Below are 16,028 nucleotides of genomic sequence, written 5' to 3' on the forward strand. Positions count from 1 at the left end.
CAATCTGCAATTTACTGGGATGCTTAGAATTTTATGTTTCCTTTCCAATTGTTTCTTTAAAAATGGATACTACTGTTTTTGTTTGTAAACTGGAGTGGAAGGAAGCTCAGCGCAAGGCAGTTACCATTTGCTATGTCAACAAGAACGTGCTGAAGAAGGGCGATACTCATCATGCTTTTTGCCATAAATCAGTCAAATTGACACCGAACAATTTAACACTAGGGGTCACTAGCGACTCTGTTTCTGAGGTCAACAACCTTGTGGAAATTGTATTGGGAGCAAAAAGAATACTAAAAACCTTCTGCCTCTACTACTTAAAAAGGCACGGAGGCAGTCTAGTGGCTTTGAATGACTTGAGGATGCACCCCCTGTACAATGTATCATGTTAATATAGAAAACATTCTTAATATTTAGAAAGTTGCATTGTACTTATAGAGTGTAACATTAAAGTTTTGAGTTTAGTCTTGCTGAGCAGCTTGGGAGCTTCCATAATGAAATAAAAGCCTCATAAGTGCGTTGGGAACTGCTATTTGCAGGAAATGAGAAAGTCACAAGGTAGGAGCTTCTTTTACAGGAGCAGCTGGGTACATAAACTCAACTATTGTAACTCATCTGGCAAAAAGGTGCTGTAGAAGAACATGTATGAGAAAGAAGGAATATTATGGGGTTTTTGTTTTTTTTTTTTCTTTCTAAAGGCTCTGTCTCATTCAGTGTGCAGGAAGGATGGCATTTACTGCAGGAATAGCTGGACAAGGTTTCTTTCTGGTCGCATTTAATGTAGTGTTCTGTGTGGTTTTTGTTGCATGCTATCTGGAACCCATGCTGGTTGCACAGTTACCAATTTTCTTTATCGAATTTTCTGTATTGGGACATCCTTGTGATTTAGAGGCAATAGCATATGTACCCTTACAACGCTGTAGGATGAGATGATACATTATTTTCAATTTATACATGTAGAAGCCAAAGCAAAGAGATTAGTCCAAAACTGTGAAGTGGGTAAGTAACCTTTGAATGAACATCTTGGTCTTCGTAAGGGAAAAATGGTTTTTAAGTTGTCTGATTTTTCGTTTTTTCCAGACTACCTTGCATATTTTGTAATGTCCGATTTATTGAACATGCCCACTGACTGTCTGCACACTTTTGGCATACCAGCTTTGGATACCAGCCTGTGCCGTGTCCAAACGACTGCTTCAGTCTTTTGCTTCTATTCTTCGTTCTGTGTTCATTGTCCTTTTCTTTGTTGCTTTTAGCAAGTCCCGTTGCATCTTCCTTCCCCTCAAGCTTCTGTTACGTTTTTTCCTCTTCTTTGCTGACTTATCTACTTCAATTACAGCTTCTGAGACATGGCCTGCTCCTTCTTATACTTTAGTGTGAGGCCAAGTGAAGTTTTTACCTGCTGGAGGGCTTCCAAAACCCTAGAATTTTTTATTAAAACCTCCCCATGATAAAAACTTTCCATTATTTTTGATTAAAGAAAGATTTTGTTGACTACTTAAAAAAAAAAAAAAAAAAAAAAAGATATTTATATAGCACCCTAAATGTGCATGTGTGCTTTTCAAAGCCATGAAGTTAGCTTCTGGAAAGGCTTGTAATAAAATCGGTATGAATAAAATAAATACTATGAGGTTAAGTTAAGGAGCAAAAAAGCAAGTACTAAGGTGAAATTACCTTTTTTTTTTTTTTTTTTTTTTTTAACTGTAATTGTCCTTTGTTGGCTTTAGGTTGGGTTTTTTTCTGTTGGTTTTTTTTTTTCCTTTTGTTGTTGTTGTTTATTTATTTGTTTCTTTTGTGGAAGTAAACCTGGCCCTGCTTTGAAAATGGACCTGTTGACCTGTAGAGTTCCCTTCCAGCCTGAATTATTCTATGATACTTTTTTTTTTCAATAGCAAGGGAGAGAGAAAAAAAGCTGAAAATACCATAAAACATACTAAATAAATTTTGAAAGAAAAATGGGTGACAGCCTAGAGGAATTTGCTGCTGTTCCATGAGTTCACCATGTGTGTTCAGGGTACCAAATATGTTTTCTAAGTACACACTGAATTCTCTGGAACTTAGTGGTTAGAAATGCTTTCTGCGATTCAGTCAAGATGGTACCATCATAGAAGCACTTTCTGGTTAAAAAAAAATTGCTTAGAGGTGAAAGGGGTAATATGTTCTGCACTGATGACTTTATTGGCAGAAATAATTTAATTACGTCTGTTGTGATATAAACGTTCTGTTGGAATTTTGCCATAGATCATAACTTTATAGGGTTCACTTAACTGACAGCACGTGAGAGTCTTGTGTGACTTGAAGCACTTGGGGCAACAATGAGTTTTCTCTCTTTTTTTCCTTAATCTTTTATTTGTTCAAAATCTGTTCCTGGCTGTGTTAGTTGATGTCATTTAAAGTAATGACATGGAGGACTAACATTTTCTACAAAGGTAGATCTGTATTAAAACTTAAGTGCTCTGACTTGCATTTTAAATGACATGATACATAGGAAAGTGTTTGACATGAATAAATAATAATGTGTCCATTTGCCTTTGCATATTTAATTTTTTCATTTATTACTACTTTAGTGTTCTCTACCCTGTAGATGTCCAGGGCATGTTACTCAGGTATAATACATTCTGTTGGGGTTACAGCAATGTAATGATTCTCTTCACTGGTTCTCTTTGAGTTCATAGAAATGGTAATGAGACTAGACTTGTTAACTTTTGGAGAGAAAATCTGTCAGAATTACTTGAAGTGTTTTCTGTGGGAATATATGTCTGATTCATGCCTTGGTATAGCATTAGGGAGGCTGGTATGGCCAGTAATCTCACCTGGAAGGGGATGGCCAGTTTTAAAGATACTCTAAATATGCTTGTGGAAATGACTGGTTCTGACTAGAATTCTTGTTGCTCTGAGCTTGTCAGAAAGGAGAATATCAAGAAGGAAGATGGTTCCTTTCTGCTGCCTGCACTTAGGCTAACTCTTCTTTGAAAAGGCTTTTAGATTTTAAAAAGCAGGATGGTATCCAGGTGGGGATTGTTAGTGAAATACAGGATGAATGGAAAGCTGAGGACATCTGTAGGCAACAATTTATGAATTAGTTGTTTCCTTAGTCAAAACAAGACCTAAGACACCGCAGGACCAGACCAGTGAAAAAGATCTGTTGCAAGAGGAGTTTATCTTTTAGTTATGCTTGCAGTAACCATTACATCATTACCAAAATTAGAATATCAAAACAAAATATACATGAAGTACAGAAACAGGCCAGTTGCATCAGTTTCTCCCAGGTAAAGAGGTTTCCCAAGCAGCAGAGCCACATACCATTTTGAAACCTTTAAGAATAAAATCCAACATTTACTGGTTGTGTAGAGTAAAGTACTTATACAAAAAACGTGTTACGATTCACAGGTCTTAATTCTTGGAGGGGCCAATAGTTCCTGAACAACTTAAGGCCATCAGTCACATTAGTGACTTAGCCAATGGATTACTAGGTGCCACCAAATGCCAAGATTTGCAGTTGCTTTCTAACATCTGTGCTTGGTAAAGGGTTGCATGCTTTTATTATTATTAAATATTTATATTGTAGTAGTTCTTTGAGGCTGGCCAGATCCTAGAAACAAGAGTCTCATTTACTACAAATTCTGAATCATTCTCTGAGCAGAATCTATGTTTGCGTTGAATTATGTGAGATTTCTGTAGGAGGATCAGCATATGATCATGTAGTTAATTATAGACTGTATCTTAATGCATATTTAGTGGGCCCAGCTGAAGGTTGCATGGTCATTCTTTATTCTGTCACTTACTACTCTGTAAATGCTTGGTTTAGTCACCTTAACAATTACTTTGAGTATGCCTTGGCATGTTACAAGTGTAGATTCACTTGTCTTGTGTGTGTGAAAAGCTCCTTTTTTGTAATAATCTACGTGATCTGGGGGCTTTTCCCTTGCATTGTTCCCCTTATGCTTCTATACCAGCTTTCCTAACTCTGCTGGTGTGCTATTTACTTGGTGAGGTGGAAGCTAGTGACTGCTACTTCTGTCCTCATTTCAAACTCATCCTTCAAAAGCTGTTTCCAAAGGTACTTTAGCAGTTAGATTGGCAATTTGATGCTTCTAAGCACCAGCCAGAAAAAAAGCTCTTCTTGGGTGATGGTGGATCTTTTTACCTGCTGCCACAGTCAGCTCGAAACCTGGAATGGTAAAATCTCAGCTGATGAATGATGGAGGAAGTGTCCCAGGGTTTGACTTTGATTGGGGAAGAACCACTCCCTCATGAAGTTTTGCGAATGTTAGAAGATGTGCTTGAGCTTACTGGAAACACTCTTCACTTAAACAAAAAGATAAGTGGGTACTATAATGCGTAAACTTGAAAGAGAAAGTAAATTTTTTTTAAAGGTAGAAACAGGTAAAAAAAAAAAATGCTACCCCTCTCAATTAGAAAAATGACTCCGAGATCAGTATGGTTGACCACGATAATACAATATATGGTATATATTTTATATTGTGTACTTTGGGAATTTTTAGGCAGTACTTAGTTAAAAGGAGGAATATTTTTTCCAGTGGGCTCTGTGCTTTGCTAGATATTTTGGGATACTGTGTATTTATATGTTTTTCCAATATTATAGAGTAGATTTGGGAGGTGCAACAAAGATTTTTTGAATATTCATGATAATTTCAAACTTTGCTTTAAAAAGAAAAGACAAAGAAATTGACTCTTGGCGGGGGGGGTGGCGGGGGGGGGGGGGGTAAGCCAGAAATAACAACCTTCACTCTGCAAACTCAAATGAAACTTGATCTAGACTTTGAAAAGACCGTAAAAATGGAGGGAGTTTGGGCTAGGGAAACACACAGATTGGGTTACTTCTGTTTGTTGAAATTTCTTAACTTCAGAGCTTTAATAATGAAGAACTGAAACAGAGCTTCTTCTCCTCATCTTGTTTCTAGGTTCATTTGAAACTGTTTGTGTCTATGTGTGGTACTTTGCCATTAAGCACTGTAAAAATAAGCAATAAATGTGTTGGAATGCTGGACTTTCCCTGTGCCTGCTGCTGTGGGATTTCTTTCTGCCCTGTTTTCCTTCCCATTTGTCTTTGTATTCCTGCGATCCTGAGAGGGGAAAAAAGAAAAGAAGAGAGAAGTCCTAATGATCTCCCATCCTGCCTAAGCAGGGGTAAGAGTGTGTCTCACAGGCTAAATGGAGGGATCCTGACCATGACAAGCAAGAGCATCCTGATGCTTTTTCTGGAAGATTATTTCAAGGCTTAGCATACTTTACGACATTGGTATTTCCCTGGCAGTTGGTCATTTATTTCTCTTCCATTTCAGATTTTTCTTTGACTTTTACTTCGTGTCCTTCTACCTAATCTCTTCCAATCTGTACAAATTGTTTGAGCATTTCAAATATTTAAGAAAATGAACCCTAGCTATTCACAGCGATTCAATTACTGGGCTGTTTGTTGTTCATCCATCAAACCTTCCATGTTTGGGTGGGATCTAACTGCCATCCCTGGTTTTTTTGTTTTGCTCTTCTTAGCTCATTTCTGTTTTTTCCAATTTTGATCCTTTGGAAATCTCATAAGGACTTCTCATGTGAGTCTCCATTATATCACTTTGAGATTCCTGTGTGTCCTGGTTTCAGCTGGAATAGAGTTAACTGTCTTCCTAGTAGCTGGTACGGTGCTATGTTTTGAGTTCAGTATGAGAAGAATGTTGATAACACCGATGTTTTCAGTTGCTGCTAGTAGTGTTTAGACTAATGTCAAGGATTTTTCAGCTTCTCATGCCCAGCCAGCGAGAAAGCTGGAGGGGTACAGGAAGTTGGCACAGGACACAGCCAGGGCACCTGACCCAGACTGGCCAACAGGGTATTCCATACCATGGGACGTCCCATCTAGTATAGGAACTGGGAAGTGGGGGCGGGGAATCGCCGCTCGGGGACTAGCTGGGTGCCGGTCGGTGGGTGGTGAGCAATTACACTGCGCATCATTTGTACATTCCAATCCTTTCATTATTGCTGTTGTCATTTTATTAGTGTTATCATTATCATTATTCGTTTCTTCTTTTCTGTTCTATTAAACTGTTCTTATCTCAACCCGTGGATTTGCTTCTTTTCCCGATTTTCTCCCCCATCCCACTGGGTGGGGGGGGAGTGAGTGAGCGGCTGCGTGGTGCTTAGTTGCTGGCTGGGGTTAAACCACAACACTGTGTTAGACACAACCTCAGTCGAGGAAGAAGATAAAGACTGTAGAACTCAGAGTTACTGGCTACTTAGGTAGAACCGATGCCTTACTTGATTTGTTAAGTGCAAACAAAGTAAAAAACTTATGTTTGCTGCTTTTAAAAGGGCCAGTTTCCTGAAGCTGGAAGTAATTATGAACCAAACCATGTGGGAAAAGAATGTAAAGCAAAAAATATGAATGGCTGGGCATTGTTTAGAGCAGTTTTATACTGTTTGCCCCAACAAGTTCAGTTTCATAAGAAAGAAATGTTCATGGAAAACCAGTTTTACCGAGACTGTAAGGGAAAACAGTGATAACGTATTTATAGAAAAGGTAGAAGTGTGCAGTAAATACAGGGAGTTTTGTGGTGTTTGGATGAGGAAAAAAAAATACTCCTTAATAACAACAACAAAAATTCAAGCAGCAGATAACCTAAGTTTATGTGCTTTAGAATTGCTATGTCTGGACAACATTCTTGCAAGAATTTCTAAAGAAGTAGCTGAGGACTTTTTGGACTGCTGGAGTTTATTAATAAATCTTCAGACAGTAGGGGTTCTCCATATTCTTGGCAGAAAGTTGATGTACAAATATTTTAAAAGCAAAAATAAGTGATTCATAAGCTCTTCAACCTGTTTTTGATTCTGACCACAACAACATAATGGCCAGTAGAAGTTTCCACCAAAAAAAAAAAAAAAAAAAAGGGTAATACATATAGTTCCAATTAGTGTGCATATTAAATAGGAAACACTTTTTGTTAGATGAGCTTGTTCTTCAAGTGAATGTCCATGAAGGTGCCTGATACGTGTGAGATTTTATTTCTTTCTTGGTATGTTCCTCTTAGGACTGGGTTTGCACATTTTGTGTTCTTTTAACCAGCCAGGCTAGTGTTATAAAAACTGGGAAGCCTATAAAGAAGACACTCAGTTCTTTTTTCCTCTCCATATCTGTAAGGTGGAGCATGTGCTTTGCTTGTAGTTCTTTACCACAGTAGCACTAACCTGTTAAGTTTATGTTTGTTTGTTTTTCCTGGGGTGGATATGGTTACAACTAGTTAACTTTACAAGTTTCTAGTAATTGTTGTTTGAGCAAAAATTTTTACAGTTGTTGCATTCACAGAAGGCTAAATTTACTTCAGTAGCAAAATGCAATTCAGGGATTATCTATAAGCTCATAAATGACATGGGGCCTTCCTGTTGCTTTATCATTTGGGGAGAAGAGCATATAAAAAGCCAACTTCATGTTCTTCCTTCAGAAAACTATCCTAAAACTCAGAGATAAATTTAGTTTCGGCCAGCTTCTGCACTGGTAAGCTTGTTAAGTTTCTAGATACTGAATATCCTCCTACAAAGACCTTCCTGCTCTCTGAATAGCTTATGAAAATTGAATGAATTGGGCTACCTAAGCATTGATCATTCCCAAAACTTCAGTTAAAGAGGTTAGAATTAGTCTCTATCTAATAGGATAAGAATAGGAATTAGTCTTAGTCTAACTGGCTATACAGTTTATTGCAAGGACTAGATATTCTGTGGGATCATGGGTTTTGATACAGATTTATGTTAAAACACTGGTGTTCATCATTGTATTCTTGATATTGGTCATAATGAACAAAGTACCAGCAGACATTGTGGAAACGTGTAATTTGTTGCTGCCTGTCCTGAATCAAAGCAGTTGTGAGCTTTTCATTAAACGGATGCAAGAGTTGCTTCTGTTGGAAATCCCAAAGGCATGTATGTGATCACCAAGCATCAACTCTTCTGCACCTGCCTGGCTTGACATAGATCCCTTCTTGCAAGCCAGCACTGTTCCACCTACAAAGAGAAATGTACTTCCCTTCTGTTTCCCCTTGGAAATGTTTTAGGGAATCCTCATCTGATGGTTGAATGGAAATCAAGGGTATTCCAGCAAGGGAACACTACACCGTTTATCAAGCCTGCCTCTGAAACATGCCACTTACTCTGAAGAACACTCTTGCTATGGTATCTAGACAGAGCTTAGTTGTCAGCTCCTAATTTATACTTTTCTGTAGCTGTCTGTGAGGAGGTTTTGTAAATGGGGTGTATGGGAAGAGACAGCTTACTTTACTGAGTCTGACTCTAAATTTGTCTTCTGCATTGCTATAATGTGACCAGAGACATCAAAGCTTTGCTGTCTGTATGCGCTAAGAATGCCATACATAAATTCTAAGAATATGTAGTAGGTCATCAAGTCAGGGAAGAGTTTGGTAGAACAAATACCTACAGACTTGTTGCATGCTGGGGAAGGATAGTAAAACCAAGACATACTTTTAACAGCTGTGATTATGATCTATTAGCTAAGAAAACAATATTTCATTTATGTTGAAAGAAAGCAGGAAGCCTGATTGCTGTGCTTGAGAAGAATTGCCTAGCAGAAGAGAGGATGGTGATCTGTCAGGGTAGTGACATGTTGTGAAACCATGATCCTTAGCTTTCTACAGAGGTAACAGGCTAGAGGAACTCTAGATGAGAGAGACTGAAAGAACCCTGTTAAATAAAATCCAGAGGTGTATTTTACTTTACTTGTTCTGTTCCCAGCCTTACGACTGCAAACCTGACAGTAAGACTTGTTTAGTAAAAATCTCTGTATTTTACTGTTTAAAGTTGTTCTAGGACTGAAGGACAAGGTGAATTTTTATTAGGTTTAGAATATGCCTTTTCCTTGAGGAAGCATGGTGTTGCTGCTAGCATCCTTGACAAATCTGCCCTGGAGAAGTACTCTAAAGGACCCCAGACCTGACAAGGGTGGGTGAGAGAGCTGATGTTGTGTGATGCCCATTGCAATGAACAAAACATGATGAAGGCTACTTGGCAGCAGAAAGGTTACTTAAAGCTGCGTCTGATGTGCCATGTTGAGGAGGGAGTCGTGTAGCAGTTGTTGCTGTAAGATGTTTTTGAGGTTATGGATGTTTGAATTGAATTGTGAGGCTCAGATGAGGTTTTCTCTAGTTGCTTTTGAGAAAACCAAACGACTTAACTGTTTTGAAATGCTTTGTACTCTTATATTACACAGAAGCCCATGTGATTCTTTCTCAGCTCACAGCAGAAATGAAAACAGGCAGAAATGCTACTCCTGACCCTATCTGCAGCCCCAGTCCTGCTCTCAGCAACAAGAATCAGGAGCACAAAGGGAGGGACGGAAGACTGACAGAACATGTATATGCTGTTTCTTCCTTGTCTGCCATGCCATCTGTTCCAGCTTGTTAAAGGATAAACTGAAAAGCCAACAAACAAATCAAAAACAATGAATATGTTTGCATACTTCTGTTTGATTTCAGACCTTTTCATTCCTACTTAGAAATATCTTCCCCCTGGCTCTTTAAAAGGGTTAATCTTGAAGACCTGAAAAATGTGAGCAGTGTCCTATACAGCTGCAAAATGTTGAGTGCCTTCCTCCTGCTCCTTTGCATCCTCTTTTAGTGACCCTTTTTATACATCATTGAAGACAGAAATCCCCAAAGGTGGTTGTGTCATTTGCCTCTCTGAGTCAGGGGCTCTGATCTGTACAGGATTCAAAGCTGTATTTTATCATCATGGGACTCAAGCTCAGGCGATTTTGTGAAGTGTTGCTGTTTTGATGAATTAACAAGGAGGAGAGGAGAGGATTTGTCCTGGTCAAAAGTGAAACCTATTTCAGTGCTCAGCCTTGGAGCTCTCCTTTAGCCTGTACACCAAACACCTTAGAAAACCACTTCTCTGTCTCTTCTGGAGACCCACAGATAACCTCCTTCTGATGTAGGACTGATGTTCAGTGAAGTTAGGGGTGACATAAGATGAAGGAAGGTCTGATTAATTGGGCTGTTCACAGTTCCTTGAGACAAACTTTATTCTCTTCTCTGACTCATCATGGTTACATATGGCAGTTTAGATGTTGGTTGGATGGCCTTTTCAGACAAGCAGATGCTCTTTGAAGTGGAAAAAAAGTTTTCTTAGCAGAAGAGCATTCACTAGAACAATGTATGGAGTAAACAGGAGAATTTTTTGATCTGGGTGGTTCTGCAGCTGTTCTTACTGTTAGGAGTTGTGGCTATTCTTAATTATTTATCCTAAAGCAGTTCGGATTTTTGTTAGTTTCATGAGGGCACATTTAGTCACAGTATCTGCAAGGGTTTCTCCAGGTCAGGGTTATGTTCTGTATTTACAGCAAGGTTTCTGGAGGAAACATTTTCCTCCCAATATGTAGCCTTCCTCTTCTTAAGACTTCAGTGTGGTACTTATTAGATTAATTGATGTCTGTTTGAATTCATGACATCTGTCTCTAATACAGGTCAGTGAAGAGAGCTTTTTTTGGACTACTACTTCAGAAAGAGTGAGAAAAATTCAGAGCGTCATGCCTATATACAGCATTTTGTAAAACTACTGTTAAACCACATTCCCCAATGGTGAGGTCACCTCTATATACACCATCTAAAGCAATTTATTCACTGACTAGTGTTTTTTTCCTCTCAATTTCAGTCCAGCCCAGGGGAAAAAAAAATATAATTAAAGCCCTTGCCATATCCAGAGTCTTCTTTTTCTTTAGTTAAGAGAAGTTAAGTTGTTATTCCTTCCCAGGCTGTCCAGATCTTCCAAAGAAAAGTTTGAAGGGCAACCTTTATCACCATTACCCCTGCAAAGTTACTGAAGAAACTGAAAAGGGAGAGTGTTGTGAATGGTTCTTGTTAAAGATTTGCTATCAGGTAGCTGAGAGAGATTTTTTCCAAGTAGGGTTTATTCCACTAAGGATTGGTCTCTGCCAGTTGCTTGTGCAACAGATCTGCTACTGCAACAGAAAGGCTTGGACTTCCTTTGTGGGAAAATAAAAATGACCAGACCAAATATTCACCTGCTCCAATGTCTTGTCTCAAAGTGCTCCCTAGAACTGTTTAGGGAAGGAGAAAAATACACTGGTGTGAAGCAATCTTCTCCAGCTTCCAAGGAGAGGAAGCTTTGGTATTCCCGGCTTGGAGATGCTGTTAGACCTCTTAATAGCTTTTGATCCCATCTATACATCTGGCTTCTGTAACATACTGACATAAAGAAATCTACTGATTAACTGGATATTATAGGAAAGAAGTGCTTCCTTCTGTCAGTGTTTTACTGTCTTTAGGATAATTTTGGTTGATGTTCCGATTATATGGGAAATAGTGAATAATAAATCACTGTTGAACTTTTCCATAGCATTCTGCTGTGCCAGTGTGCTCTCACACATAGCTAAACACTGTGAGTTCCTCTGAAATGAAGTGTTCCATAGCCTGGCTGTGTTCTGCAATGAAATGAACTACATTTTTCAGAAGGAAGATTTGGTGATTAAAACCTTAGTGGAACTGATTTTCTCATTTGGCATTTAAAACTGCTAAGCACTGTATTTTGACATTCAAATCTACTAAACTGTAGTATCCAGTCATAAAACTGTAATTTCAGCTATGATGCCTAAGGAATTCTTAGTTGATCTTTTTTCCCCACAGCTGTAGGCTTTAGGGGAGAATCTTCATTTTCCGATGTACCGATTCCTGCTAGTCTGAGCAGGGGATTCCTGGATTCTAATTGGGTTGAATTATTTATTCCCATCCCTTTAGCACTTGTTTCTCTCTCCTTGACCTACACTGCTGGATTCATTACACTACAAACAGAAAAACACTGTTCCTGAGCCAAAGAAAGTATTGCCTGTTTGTAGATATAACAGATGAGGGTTGGTGATGAAGACTTAAGGGTTCCAGCAACAAAATTAAGACATTTCAATTTATCTTCTTGCATTCCTTCGTTTGGCCAAAAATGGATGTGATAGGTGAGCGTTTTATTTCCCATCAGACTTTTAATTGGCTCACTTTTATGGCCATTGTGCTAACAGTGAGTTTTGAGAGGTATTTAAATAGAGAATCACAGCATTTCATTTTTCAAGTTTTGAGAATTACATGTTCTAATATTAGGCAGCACTATCACTTCTGACTTTGGGGAAATAGAGTTTATTTAGACATTCTTTAGACAGTTCATTCAGAAAGCAGTTCAGGTAGGAATCCCAATTGACTGCTGAGAGAGGTTTTTATTGACTATTAAGTGAGTCCTAACACATCCCATCTCCAAAAAAGTGACTATCCTCCATTAGGTCATCCTTGTCTCTTATCTGTAAAACCAAAATGTTGATACTTGCTACTGAGGATGGAAACCAGTAATTTGGGATCTATAGAAACTAGAATAGATAAAAGTCTAATAATATACGTTCAGGAATTATGTTGATTATCAGCAAGTTATTTCATCATTAAGTTACAAGTTTCTTTGTCCAAAGATTAATAAATAATCTAAAACTCAGGGAGCAGCCACCTTCATATTTTTGATATTTTTTTTTTCCTTCTTTGGTAAACAGCTGCCTTCTGTGAAAATAAAATTCCTGTATTTCATGCTTTTTGTTTAGTCTAACAACTGGTATTTCAGCCAGTTGTTTTCTCCTTTCCACGTTTCTTTAAAAACAAAAAACCAAACCCTCAAATGGACTGTTTTCTTTACTCCTTATCTGTGTCTATTTGAACACAATTCTGCTTTTTCTTTCTGGTACTAGTCTTAAAGGTAAGATGTAACAGAAACAGAAATTTGAAAAAAAGGAGCAAGTTTATAAAAACCAAAGGAGATCAGGGATATTACTCAGTTCTTGGAGGAGTATGCAGCATGAGGTCACATACAAAATGTGCCATGGACTTTTCTTGGATTTTTTTATCTGCATCCTTTGAATCTGGTTTTATAAACTCAGCATTTAGTTTCTTTATTTACTTATTTAAACCAAACAAAAACATTCTAGCTTGAAAACTTCTGATTCTTTTCTCCACAAGGATCCCAACACTTTTTTAGGAGTTGATAAAAGTTTATTAATTGAGAAGCTCCAGTCAGGGTTGTTGGATTCTGTGAACTGTAAAGAGATGGTACAATGATATAGTCCTTTCTGATAGAGAAATCACTTATAGCTGTATTTCTTAAGATGTTAATGTATTTAGCACTGCTGAGACTAATCAAATTCCTTATTCTGCCTGGTGATCTAACTCCAAGTATGTCAAAGGCCAGGAATGGAATTTAGTAAGGAAGTAGGATCCTCGTGACTTTTTTGTGCATGGAAACCTCTTCAGTGTGTTTGTGCAAAGACAACATTTCACAAAGGGTGAATGGCATTGCCAGTGTTAGTGGTCTTCAGCTGTCAGTGCCCCTCTGCCTAGCGTGCATTTCCTAAAGGGTAGCATTGACTTCATGTCATGTTTTCATTCAGGGCTATGGAGGTGGGTCATGGATTTTGGTGGAATGTCTTTAAAATTTTGTTTTCCTGGGCCAGTTTAATGTAACCTAATCTTCTTCAGCTGGTGTTCTTGAGTAGTCCAAATAAAAAAATAAAAGTATGTGTTGATTATCTTCACTGTTAAGAAATTAATTTCATGAGAGGCCACAATTCTTGGTGGAGAAGCAGAACAGGATGGTTTTTTTTAGCATGCATCATCTTTTTAGAAGGAGGGATTTGGGCCATCTCTCCTTGTATTTGGTCATACAACCTCCTTGAGGCATTTGCTTACATACTGAAGTAACATTTGAAAATATTTACATCAATTTAGCTGGCTATAGTGTGATAGATGCATTTCCTGTGTGTTTCAGTGTAAGCATTCTGCTTTTCCTCTTCTTTCTCTCTCCTCATTCCTTTCTTTTGTTTGTTTAGTTTTTCCTCAGCTGGAACTAGAAAAATAGCAAATATCACATGATCAGGCCATGTAATTCTTTGAACCAGAGTTTGGAAACTTCTAACAGAGCTGTAATCAGAGTTCCTTAAACTTCTGTCTCAGTGTTTCCTAACCCATGCTGTGCTCCTGTTGAACTTGGAGCTCCAGCCATGTACCAAGAGGAGGGTTCATCAGCTCATCTTGTTTCCATAGCGTCTTGCATTCAAGGACATTCTGCCTGTCAAAATGAGATGATGATCATGAGTCTACTTATAAAGTCAGATGTGCAGATACTTTTTTTTTTATTTATTTTTTAAATTTTTTTTTCCTTCAGTCCTTTGCTGTTACTGGTGTATGGGAATTTACTACTATATAGGTGAAGGCTGCTGTTGTTGTTAATGACCTCTGTTAATGACTTCTCTTCCTGTGACTGAATAGTGGTAACTGAAGGAGAGAGAAAGAGCTGCATCACCAGACCTGTTAAAGATGTCCTCCTGTGCCTTTAAGTGAACTGGTAGTATTTGCTGTGAGGCTGACAGTCTGTAGTGAAGGGGAGAGTTGATGGGGTACTTACTTTCTCATCCGTCTCTTTAATAGAAGTCCTTGCCAGTTGGGAAGGGAGGGCTGGTTTATGGTTTTGTTCCAGGGTTTTTCCCCCTCAAATGGGATTTGTTGCTTTACAAGCTTATGAGATACTATGAAAAAGCATATTGAGGACTGGAAGCTGTCTATTTATTAGACTATAAGTGATGTATAAAACAAACACCATTCAAAGATCTGTGACCCTTTGATATTAATTAAAATATAAACAAAGGTACACCCTAGCCACTCTGATTTGTCTTCATTGGTGTATTGTTTGGAGCCGTCCTGCAATTTTTAAGCAAATACCATAATTCTTTCTTACTCTATGCTGACTGAAATATAGCCCTAGGCTTACCTGGGGGAAACTAAACTGAAAGCTTTATTCCAGGAGTCTACAAAATGCAACAGTATTTAATTGGGGACATAAGAATCCAAACTGAAACTTGGCCTTTTGGCCTACATTGAGCCATGTATGTATGTGATTGATACATCACATGACCCAGGGAATCTTGACTGGAGTCCTATCTAAAACAAAATGCCCTGAATCTCATGTGGTGTAGATACGGGGTCTCAGCATAAACTGCTTTGACTTAGTGATCTGCCCTTTTTTGATCTGCCAAATTACTTGCTAAAATTATTTAATTATTACTTCATAATAACCCCTATGTTTTACATGCCTTTCATTTCATGTTCTCATCATGTCTCTATTCTTCAGGTATCATGACATAAACTTTGTAGAGCTGCTGTATAGGTATAAGACTGAGGGGTTTTTGGATCAAAGAGAAAGAAACCCCAAGGTGCAGAGTCAACCTAGAGAGCACGTTGCCAAAGAACTCCCTTTTCCTTCTTTCAGAAATGTATCAGTACATATATTTTGTGTGCAAGAGTAACAGCAAGAGAAATCAGTCCTCAAATAAGATGATCTCAAGCAGATGAAGTTTTTCAGTTTTTACAATCCACAATTTAAATTCCATGTGGAAGGCAAAGCAGCAAAATCTGTCTCTTAAAGTATATTTTGTAATATTCAATTGCATGAGCTTAGTTGCGGACTTTTTTTTAGTAGTCCAAACACTGAGTTTGTATTACTAATTTCTTTTTTAAAATTGATTTAGATTCCAGTCCTACGAGGGTGACATGTTGTCCCTGATCAAGACATGATGAAGGAATTAACCGTGGTGACATTTTCATATTTGAGATTAAAATAAGACACACATCTGCCAAATGCAATCAGAAGGCAAAATCTTGTTACTTTTTCTAAATCCTCTGACAGCAGTTGGATTTTTAACTTACCCAAATTGTGAAATTTTGTTAAGATCAATGCCCACATAACAGGTAGAGAAGCACAGAAAATCTTAAGAATTCAGGATGTGTGCTAGTCTCATAGGAGAAAAGTCAGAAAAAATGCAAGAATGCATTTTCTTTTTAGTAGAGTAAGCCAATTACTTCCTTTAACTTCATCATCATGCAGGCACTTGTTTAAAAACTGCAGATGTTTCCAGTTACTGACTATGAATTGTTTCCCTCATTTATTCTGGATAAATTTATTATCTTACTGGGTTTTTCCTGCAC

At 38.0% G+C, this 16,028-nt stretch overlaps 1 protein-coding gene across 5 annotated transcripts in view; it reads left to right on the plus strand.

Moving 5' to 3' along the window:
- ST3GAL3 (ST3 beta-galactoside alpha-2,3-sialyltransferase 3) overlaps positions 1–16,028 on the plus strand; it is a 198,013-nt gene that overhangs the window by 56,489 nt on the left and 125,496 nt on the right. The window lies entirely within an intron of this gene.

Source organism: Aquila chrysaetos, chromosome 12, assembly GCF_900496995.4.
Source record: "Aquila chrysaetos chrysaetos chromosome 12, bAquChr1.4, whole genome shotgun sequence".
NCBI classification, from domain to species: Eukaryota; Metazoa; Chordata; class Aves; order Accipitriformes; family Accipitridae; genus Aquila; species Aquila chrysaetos.